A 9,696-nucleotide genomic window follows, 5' to 3' on the forward strand; every position below is an offset into this window, starting at 1 on the left:
TATCAATAATTATAGTAAATGTAAATGGTCTGAATACATCAATTAAAAGATATTGGCAGGGTGTATTAAAATATATGACCCAACTACATTATATGTACAAGGAATTCAAATCAAAAATGATGATATAGGCAGATTGAAAGTAAAAAGATAGGAAAAAAGATATGCAAACATCAATCAAAGAAACAAAGGAGTATCTTTTAATATCAAATACAATAGACTATAAGCAAATAAAATTACCAGATATAGAGAGGGATATTATGTAATGATAAAAGAATCAATACACCAAGAAGACAAATCAGTCTTAAATATAAATATACCAAACAACAGAGCTGCAAAATATGTAAAGTCAAATTGATAGAAATGAAAGAAGTGGACTAATCCACAATAACAGTTGGAGACCTCACACATTCTTTCAACAATCAACAGGACAGCTATGCAGAAAATTAGCAAAGATATATAAAAACTTGTCAGCAGTATCAACCACCAGGATCTAAGTAGGCATATACAGAACATTCTACCCCAAAACAGCTAAATACACAGGCTTTTCATGTGCTCATGGAAAATATACCAAGATAAACATCATTTCAGGCCATAATATCAACTTCAACATATTTAAATGAATCAGAATGACACAGAGTGTATTCTCAGACCAAAATAAAGAAAGACAGTACAGGAAATAAGTTTCTCTGACCAAAAACACAGAGATACAACAACAACAAGAACAACAACAAAAATCTCCAAATATCTGAAACTAAACACCACACTCTAAGTAACCCAGGGGTCAAAGAGGAAATCTCAAGAGAAATTTTGAAAAGTACTTGGACTGGATGCAAATACAACTTACCAAAATGTGCAACAGAACTATGGCAGTGCCAAAAGGGAAATGCATAGCACTAAATGCATACATTAGGAAAGAAGAAAAACCTAAAACCAGTAATCTAAATACCTACTCAATAATATAGAAAAAGATGAGAAAAATAATCCAAAAGCCAACAGAATGGAGAAAATAATAATTATAAAAGCAGAAATCAATGAAATGGAGAACAGAAAAACAATAAAGAAAAATAAGTGAAACAATATAGTCTTTTAATGATCAATAAAATTGATAAACCTTCATCAAACTGACAGAAGAGAGAAGACACAAATTACCAACATCAAGAATGAAGCACAGGATATCACTAGAGATACTGCAGACATCAAAAGAACAAAAATAAATATGAGCAATGCTCCACAAATGGATTGGACAACTTGGAGGAAATGAACCAATTCCTCAATAAACTTAAATAAATTATCACAACTCACATAATATGAAACAGATCATTTGAATAGCATATAAAATATTGTTGTGGGCTGCATGGTGTCTTCCCAGAATTTATATGTTGAAGCCTTAACCACAATACCCAATATGATCATGTTTAGAGATAGGGCCTTTAAAATGATGATTAAGTTAAAGTGTGACAATTAGGACAGGTCCTAATCAAGCCTGACCAGTGTCTTTATAAAATGGGTAAATTCAGACACACAGGGAGACACCATGAAAGCACACACAGAGGACAGACCATGTCAGGACACAGCAAGAGGGCAGCCATCTGCAAGACAAGGAAGAGGCCTGAGAAGAAAACAAAACTGCTGATACCTGGATCTTGGACTACCAGCCCCTGGAACCATGAAAATATACATTTCTGTTGTTTAAGCCCCCAGTCTGTGGTATTCTGTTATGGCAGCCCAAGCAAACCAATGTAAGTATTAAAGAAATTGAGTTCATAATTAATATATATGTGTATATATATTATTTATGTGTATATATGTGCATATATTTATACACACACATATATGTGTGTGTATATATATAAAGAATATCCCAGACCAAATGGTTTCACTGACAAATTCTCCAAATATTTAAGGAAGAATTAATACCAATTCTACACTATCTCTTTCAGACAACAGAAGAGGGAAGACATTGTAACTCATTTTATGAAGCTAGTATTACTCTAATATTAATAATGAAGACAGCACCAAAAAAAAAACTATAGACCAATATCTCTTATGGATATAGATGTAAAAATCTTTAACAAAATATTGGCAAATAGATTATACAAAAAATTTTACACAATGGCTAAATGGGATTTACTGCAGGGATGCAAAGCTGGTTCAATAGTCAAAAATCAACATACTATACTATTGCAACACACTAAAGGAAAATCAAATGATCATATCATTTGGTGGGGAAAAGAGCATTTGACAAAAATTAATACCTATTCATGATAAACACAGTCAGAAAAAAACTGAAATGGAGGTGAAATTTTTCAATTCCAAAAAGAACAGTTACAAAAAAAATTACTGCTGATATGATGTATACATATGATGAAAGACTAAATGCTTTCCCTGGAAGATCAGCAACAATGTAAGAACGTTCATTCTCAGCCCTCTACTTAACATGATATTGGAACTTCTAACAGTGCAATAAGGCAAGAAAAGAAAAGGCATACAGGTTAATCATATAGAAAGAAAGAAAATGTCCTTACTTTTAGATGATGTGATGGTCTACATAGACCATTTGAAGAAATTATAAAACACATTTAGAGCTAATAAGTTCAGCAAGTTCTCAGGATACAATAAAAAATACAAAAATCAGTAAATTCCTATATACTTGCAGTGAATAGTCTGATAGATGTGTATAATATCTCACCATGATTTTAATTTGCATTCCTTAAGGGCTAATGATGTGAACATCCCTTCACGTACATATCTGCCATTTATGTATCTTTCCTGGTGAAATGTCTTTTTAGGTCTTTTGGCCATTTTTTAACACTTGTTTGTGTTGGGGGAAACTGGATAAAAGTGACCATGGGATCTCTCTGTATTATTTCTTACAATGGCATGTGAATCTCCAATTATTTCAAAATACAAGGTTTAATTAAAAAATAGGGATTGGATATATTCTAACTTTTCAAATTATGTTTGGCAATTTAAATAAACATACAATGTTATTTATATATTTATATGTATGGCTTTTTACAATAATACAGAATAGTATATACATTACTTTAGTTCGTGTTGATGCAGGTGATGAAGACGATACACAGCTGCTTTCCTTTCCCTACCATGTTTATACTGTCAAATGTGCTCTGAAAACACAGCTTGGGGGCTGTTTGCAGGCATTGGCACTGTCCTCGGCTTGTGCTTACTGTCAAAGACACTATATCATACATTCATCTAAAATAAACCATAACTTTAGGATTACTCCTTGACTAAATGAACCTGTAATGAAAAAGGGGGATACCCCTTTCCATTTCACAAGTTTGGTCTCTACTTTCTTTGCTGGTGATTTTATGTAGGAATTACCTTCCTGTGCTGAAGTTCTAAAGCATAGTCATTGTTGATTCTACTTTACATTATATCATAAGTCATTTTAAGTGATAAAACTATTGAAGGAAACTGGCTAATTTTATATGGTAATCATTAATGTGTTCCCTACTATCGCACTGTTCTTCCATCCGGGCATAAGATCGGATTACTCTGCTCGTCCATCTTCCGGTTAGGAATGGCTATATAATTTGCTTTGGTCAATGAAATATGAGCAAAAATGGTAAGTGTTGCTTCCTGGTAGAAGCCTTTAAAAACTTGTGGGTGATTCACCCATGTTCCCATGTGCCTGATGAGAGATGGGGATGTTTGGATGACAGGGGCTTTATTAGCAGGAACTCTAAGAGAGGAATGTAGAAAGAGTCTTTTATTGATGAACATGGGCACACAGCATTAGCAAGAAATAAACCTTTGTTCTTTTCAGTCTCTGAGATTTTAAAGTTGTTTGTTATGACTGCATAACCTAAGCAATCATAACTAGTTAATATATTTTATATTTACATCAAGCATACAAAACTCTCTGCCATAGGACACTATACTATGATGTCCAATTGTAAACTCCAGTTAATGAATTGTTCATTGGTATAGATGATGTCATCCTCCACTCTGATAACACCAAACACACACACACACACACACACACACACACACAAAGTCAGATCAAGTCTTGCAGCTCTTCCTTTTGATATAAATTAGAGCAACAGTTTACTAATTATTCCATGAAATCAAGCTTTTGGATGAAACTGAGCAAACAGAGAAATGTATGCACTGCCTTAAGCATTTTGGACAATTTCAAAGAAACGAGTCACGTACTTGTATGTGTACTCTACGTATGAATTGTGATTCATGGTTGCTACTAACATTAATCATATCAGCTGCATATTACCCATCATTTTCAGGGAGAAATAACACTGGCTAACATTTTCAGACACTGTGCAAAGATCTTTATGTGCATTAGTACGCTTAACCAGTTAGTACTTCACTTTGCTAATAATATACCCCATGTGTCTTAGATTAGCATTATTTGGATAGTATTCAAAACTATTAAGTTTTTAATCATAACATTTACTATGAGCCATGTCAGAAGATCCTAATGTAAATCTTAACTGGGTCTTAAATTTTACCAAGACAATTCAACAGGTGTTTTTATGTCATACTTTATATCCTCTTTGCAGTACGTACTCTGGACATTGGCACTAGGTGAAACAGGTGACTTAAAATGCTTAAGTTTGGGATGCCTGGGATGCTCAGTGGGTTAAGCCTCTGCCTTTGGCTCGGGTCATGATCTCAGGGTTTGAACCCACCTAGTCAGGCTCTCTGCCCCGCCCCTGCCTGCCTCTCTGCCTACTTGTGATCTCTATCAAATAAAATTAAAAAAAATAAAAATATAAAATTCTTAAGTTTATTAATGGTCACAGAATTTCAAGCTGTTAAAGGTATTTCCCTATTTGGAATGCTGAAGTACATTTCCTTGATGCTAAAAATTTCAATAGTTTCAAATGCTGCTCAAATGACTATTTTAATTTAAAAATATATAACATATCATGAGAAATTTCTTATAATTTAGTGGTCTCCAGTCTGTCTAGGAATTTATGTATTTCTTCTTGCTTTATGTGTATTTTGCCTGTAAAATATGGGACAAAAAGCATTGCCAAAGGAAGTTCTATTTTTTTTTCCACTGACTTTTATTAAGAGAAAAGTAACCAAAGGATCAAATTAGGAGTGTTTCTATTTTCAATGATGAGGGGAATTTAATGCATTAGTAAAATTATGAACTAGGTACTACACACATCCACAGTTAACAGTGTGGACTACAATATCAGAATACTTGAATTTAGGGTTTATCTCTACCTATGTGTCAGTGGTCATGATTATTGCTCTCTTCATGCTTCAGTTCCTGTCCTATAGAATGGGGACATGGGTAATGCATGCAGACCTCTAGGCTATCATGAAGAATACATAAGTTAATTTATCTATAGCCCACAGAATACCCAGCACACAGTAACTATTCAATAAATTTAGTTACTGTGCTTGCTTTAAATCATTAATACATATGTTCCCAGCATATCCATCACTTAATATGACCTCCCTTACTCTGGGGCCTCTTCTCTTCCCTTGGACACTTTAGAGAATCTGAGGGACTGCATGATAAATCAATTGCATTTCTATTTTGAGACATACTGCCACTTTAACAACACACACACACACACACACAACTACTTTTTTAAAATTCAAAAGAAGTTGTTAAGGCAAAGAAAGACAATGATTATATTTCACTAAACTTAAATAACTTCCTGCAAGTAAGTTAATAACTAGATAAGGGTAGTATATGCTCTACATTTTTTAAGAGGTATTGATAGTTTTGTAAATCTCCCCGTGCCTCTAGGGGAATAATGAAGGTACACAGTATGGCTCCTGATGAACAGAGACATGTAGCGATAACCAGAGTGAGACCAAGGTCTCTGACTCAGAAAATAATTCAGAAAAGATGTATGAATGCATTTAAGAAGACAATTGACTTAGTAAACACCTTCTCAGATGTCATTCCTCCACAAATATGTGACTGCTTGGGCATAGGGTTCTGACCTCTGTACCTAGTACATAATCCTTTATTATGCATTTTTATAGAATTCTTTCTTTCAGAAAACTTATCTCAATTTGCAAATAAACATTTACTTGCATAATTGTTTTATTAAAGTCTGACCCCCTGTGTTGGCAGGGATCACTCATCTTTCTGCTCATTACTGATCCCTAGTTCCCCATCCAGCACCTGAAACGGAGAGGGCTCTCAAGAAGCAGAGACATTACAATTCTCCCAAAACTAGAGATGTGGGTCTTGAAAGGAAAAAGTCATGTCATATCTACCAGGTGAGTAAAAGTAACAAGGGAATGCTTTCTCTCAAATAAGCAACAGAAGCTGAAAACTGGAACCGTTCTGACATATCTATGTATTATAGAAAGGACATATCCATGTATTATAAAACATAGGCCTTTCAATAAACAATCAACATTTCCTAAAAATAGACTTGGAAAATTCAAATTCAATTTCAGTAACAAAAACACTGTGTCTGATGACATGTAACTATTTTGACCACAGCACTTCTCTGGAATCCCAAAATAAAGTTGAAGCCATAATTTGGGGGTACAGAAGAGGTTAACCACTGAAGAATGGGATACTTTTTTTTGTCATAGCCAAAGAACATGTGTCCATGTAGTTCAGTTGGATTCTAGTCTTCTCACTGATAGTGTTGAATAATTGTGGGTTTGAAATATGTATACAGAATTTAATTAAACTGAGAGACAAGAATTAAGGAAATCTATGAATGTCAAAATAATGTGAAACTGGTTATGTGAAGGAGCAATTAAATTTACTTGAAGAAATAATAGATGAAGACCTAAGAGAGACATCCATCCAATTAAATGAATATTCTGAGAGTTCTATGATAAGCTCAAATGAAGAGTAATTCTCTAAATTTGTGAAGTTGGGAGTTCACCCCACTGAGACCCTTCTTTGCATTGTGGTTCATTTAAAGCAAGCAGAGATTTTAAAAGTATTTCAATTTAGCACTAATGAGAAATTTTGATTTCAGTCTTCATTGCTATACAACTTTGTACAAAGCATCTACAACTGGCTAAAAGGCACAGACACATAAACACCCTCAAAATATAACCTGCTTTTAACGACTGACAGTTTAAAGAGAATTGCAAAATTCTTTTAAAACTGCTTAACCTCTAGTCAGAATGACTGGATTAAGGATGATTAAACTTGCTCAAAGATTCTAGTGTTCTGAGGAAAATGATGGCCATGTTTTGAGGAAAGACCAGCCTAATACCTTAGGAAGTTTAAAATTAAGAGCAAACTGTAGATCAATTTAGCCACCTGCTTTGTGGTAATTTACTTGGCTGGTAATTTTAACTGCTGAAAATCTTAACTTCACTGATAAATAATACTTCAGTTTTTCAGTTTGTAGGAAACTTGGTTAATTCTAACAGAAGTACTCAAAGGGTATTAAATATTAGAAAACCTTAATGTCCAGTCCTTAGCACATAGTTAAGACGTTCATGTTGGTAGAGAAATGTGGCCAACATATGAAATATAGAAGACTGTAGGCACAGTGGGGTGTCATATAGATAAATAAACACATGAGTTGCTAAAACGCGAGCCGAGAGCCCAACTGGACTCTAACATTTAATAATTGTATGACTTCGAGTTAAGTTATTTCAGCTCTCTGGGTCTGGATTTCCTCACCTGTAAAAGGTGGACAATAAGAACTACCCCTCAGGTTGCGGTAAGAAGTGAGTGAATGAAGGCACACAACACTGTGCCTGGTACATACGGAGAGCTGTTTTCTTCTAAAGTTTCTACCTTTGGAATAAACAAAATACGTATATTTTTGGTAAATGAAACGTAACTATTCATACTTCAACAATATGGGTTACTGTTAGGTGGAAAAGGAAACACAAACACATTAATACCCAGTGATCCTAACAGAAAACAGGAAAACTTGAATGTCCATATTAACTCCAAAGACCATTTTTTAGAGCAAGAATGACCCTCAGGGCGGTAAGCTTCTCTGCAAGCGTACCTCCGGCATTTCTCCCCCAAGTTCCACACTTGTCTTCTCAAAGTCGTACCCCAAGCCTGCCAACAAGTAAAGTTTTACCACCTACCGAGTCCCGGGAAAGGTCCCACCGAGCCCAGCACCGCCGTCCGGCCATCCCTCCTCTCTCCTTGGCTCTGGTCTTTTGACAGACGCCACTCTACCTCCCACTCCGGGCACCACAACGAACCTCCCGTCCGCCCTCTGTCCAGCCGAGAACTCCGAAATGGGCAACAGGCTATAAAGGCTGCGGCCCCTCGCCGCCCCCCGCCCCCCGCGCGCCCACGTCCGCCGCCCACTCCCCTCAGCACCCGCCCCGGCACCGCAGTGCATTCCAACGCGCGCAGACGCCGCGGGCTGGAAGGGACCCGTCGCCGCCTTGCCGGTCAGTAGCCCCCAGCCTGCTCCCCCACGTGAGCGCCATCCCTAATGGAGGTGGCCACGCCACCTCCCAACGGCTCAGCCCGCGGGGACGCCCGGGAGCGCAGCACTGACAACAAAAACAACTCGACCCGCGCCGCCACGGAGCCGGCTGCCATCGCCGAGCCCGGGAGCGGCGCGGCGGCGACAGCGGGGGCTGCGGCACCGCCGGGCCGCCGCGGGAGGCCGAGATTTACCTGCGCGGCCCCGCGCCCCCGGGCCGGCCATCCTGCAGCAGCCGCTACCGCCGCCCCGCGGGCCCGAGGCGCCGCCCGCCGCCGGGGGGGGCGCCGCGCCGCAGTCCTGGCTGCGGCGCCCGGCACATGCTTGGCGCTGGCGGCGGCCGGCGCCCGCGCACAGGTGGGAACCCCGCGAGTGGGCGTTGGGGCGATTCCCTTCCCCAGCCGGCGCTCGCCGCCCGCTTCCACTCTTGACTTTGCCGGTGCGCGGCGCCTGCCCTTGCTCCGGCAGCGGAGCCGCCTGTGCCCGCGCCCCGGCGCCGTGGGCGGCTGCGGTCCCTGCGCAGCTGGGGCGGCGCGTCATGTGCATCTCCCGCCTCGCTGCTCGCTCCGCGGCACCCGGCGGCCCGGGGGGCACCGCGCGGCGGCCCGGCCCGCGCCCACTCCCCGCCCGGCGCCCGGACCCCCTCCACTCCCGCGCCCTCCCCCATCCCGGAGCTGTCAAGGAGGAAAACGCCTTGCACACACCTTAGAATGGACGGGCGCCTCAGTCACCGACTCGCCAAACTCTTAGAAGGTGTCCATTGGTCTGTAGGGAGGTTTGGGCATGAAGTAGGAGCCGCTTTCTTATTATTTAATAATGTTGGAAGTGCCGGGTCCGCTGCCAGAGTTGTGGGTCATGTGGGCACAGCAGAGGCTGGCTGCTGCCAGTACCAGGGTTTCCTGAGGATCCTGAAACTATGATCTCATCCTCCTCATCCGCCTCCCCCGCCCCTCTCTCCGCGGGCGCGCACGCACAGCACACACACATACACACACATGCACACACACGCATACACACACGGCATGCACTATCCTCCTTCCTGGACCGAAATATTCCTCCGGGGAAATACAGTGTTCGTGCTCTTCATTGAAAAAAAAAAAAAAATCCTCCTTGGATAGAGATTTTTCTCTTTCAAAGCTTGATTTATGTGCTTTGTTTATTGCTACAGTTTTCCCTCACACGTGCAAGGGATCCGAACAGAGCCTCAGAATTAAAATTAAAGATAATCATCTTCTTATGTTGACCCAGATTTTGGTCAGAACCCAAGAACTCAGGCAGTACAATTTCAATTTAAAATAAAAATAAT

The 9,696-nt window shown here is 39.7% G+C and overlaps 1 protein-coding gene across 2 annotated transcripts in view; it reads right to left on the reverse strand.

Moving 5' to 3' along the window:
* The window catches only part of DTNA (dystrobrevin alpha), a 355,640-nt gene extending 346,381 nt beyond the window's left edge, over positions 1 to 9,259 (reverse strand). The window contains exon 1 of one of the 2 annotated variants that reach the window (XM_044243173.1): positions 9,095 to 9,259. The gene's annotated coding sequence lies outside the window, so the exon portion shown is untranslated. Of the gene's footprint in view, positions 1 to 8,037; positions 8,057 to 9,094 lie in introns of those variants that run through there. The other variant, XM_044243174.1, reaches the window with a different exon arrangement.
* Between the last annotated feature and the right edge of the window lie 437 nt (positions 9,260 to 9,696).

Source organism: Neovison vison, chromosome 3, assembly GCF_020171115.1.
Source record: "Neovison vison isolate M4711 chromosome 3, ASM_NN_V1, whole genome shotgun sequence".
Lineage (NCBI taxonomy): Eukaryota > Metazoa > Chordata > Mammalia > Carnivora > Mustelidae > Neogale > Neogale vison.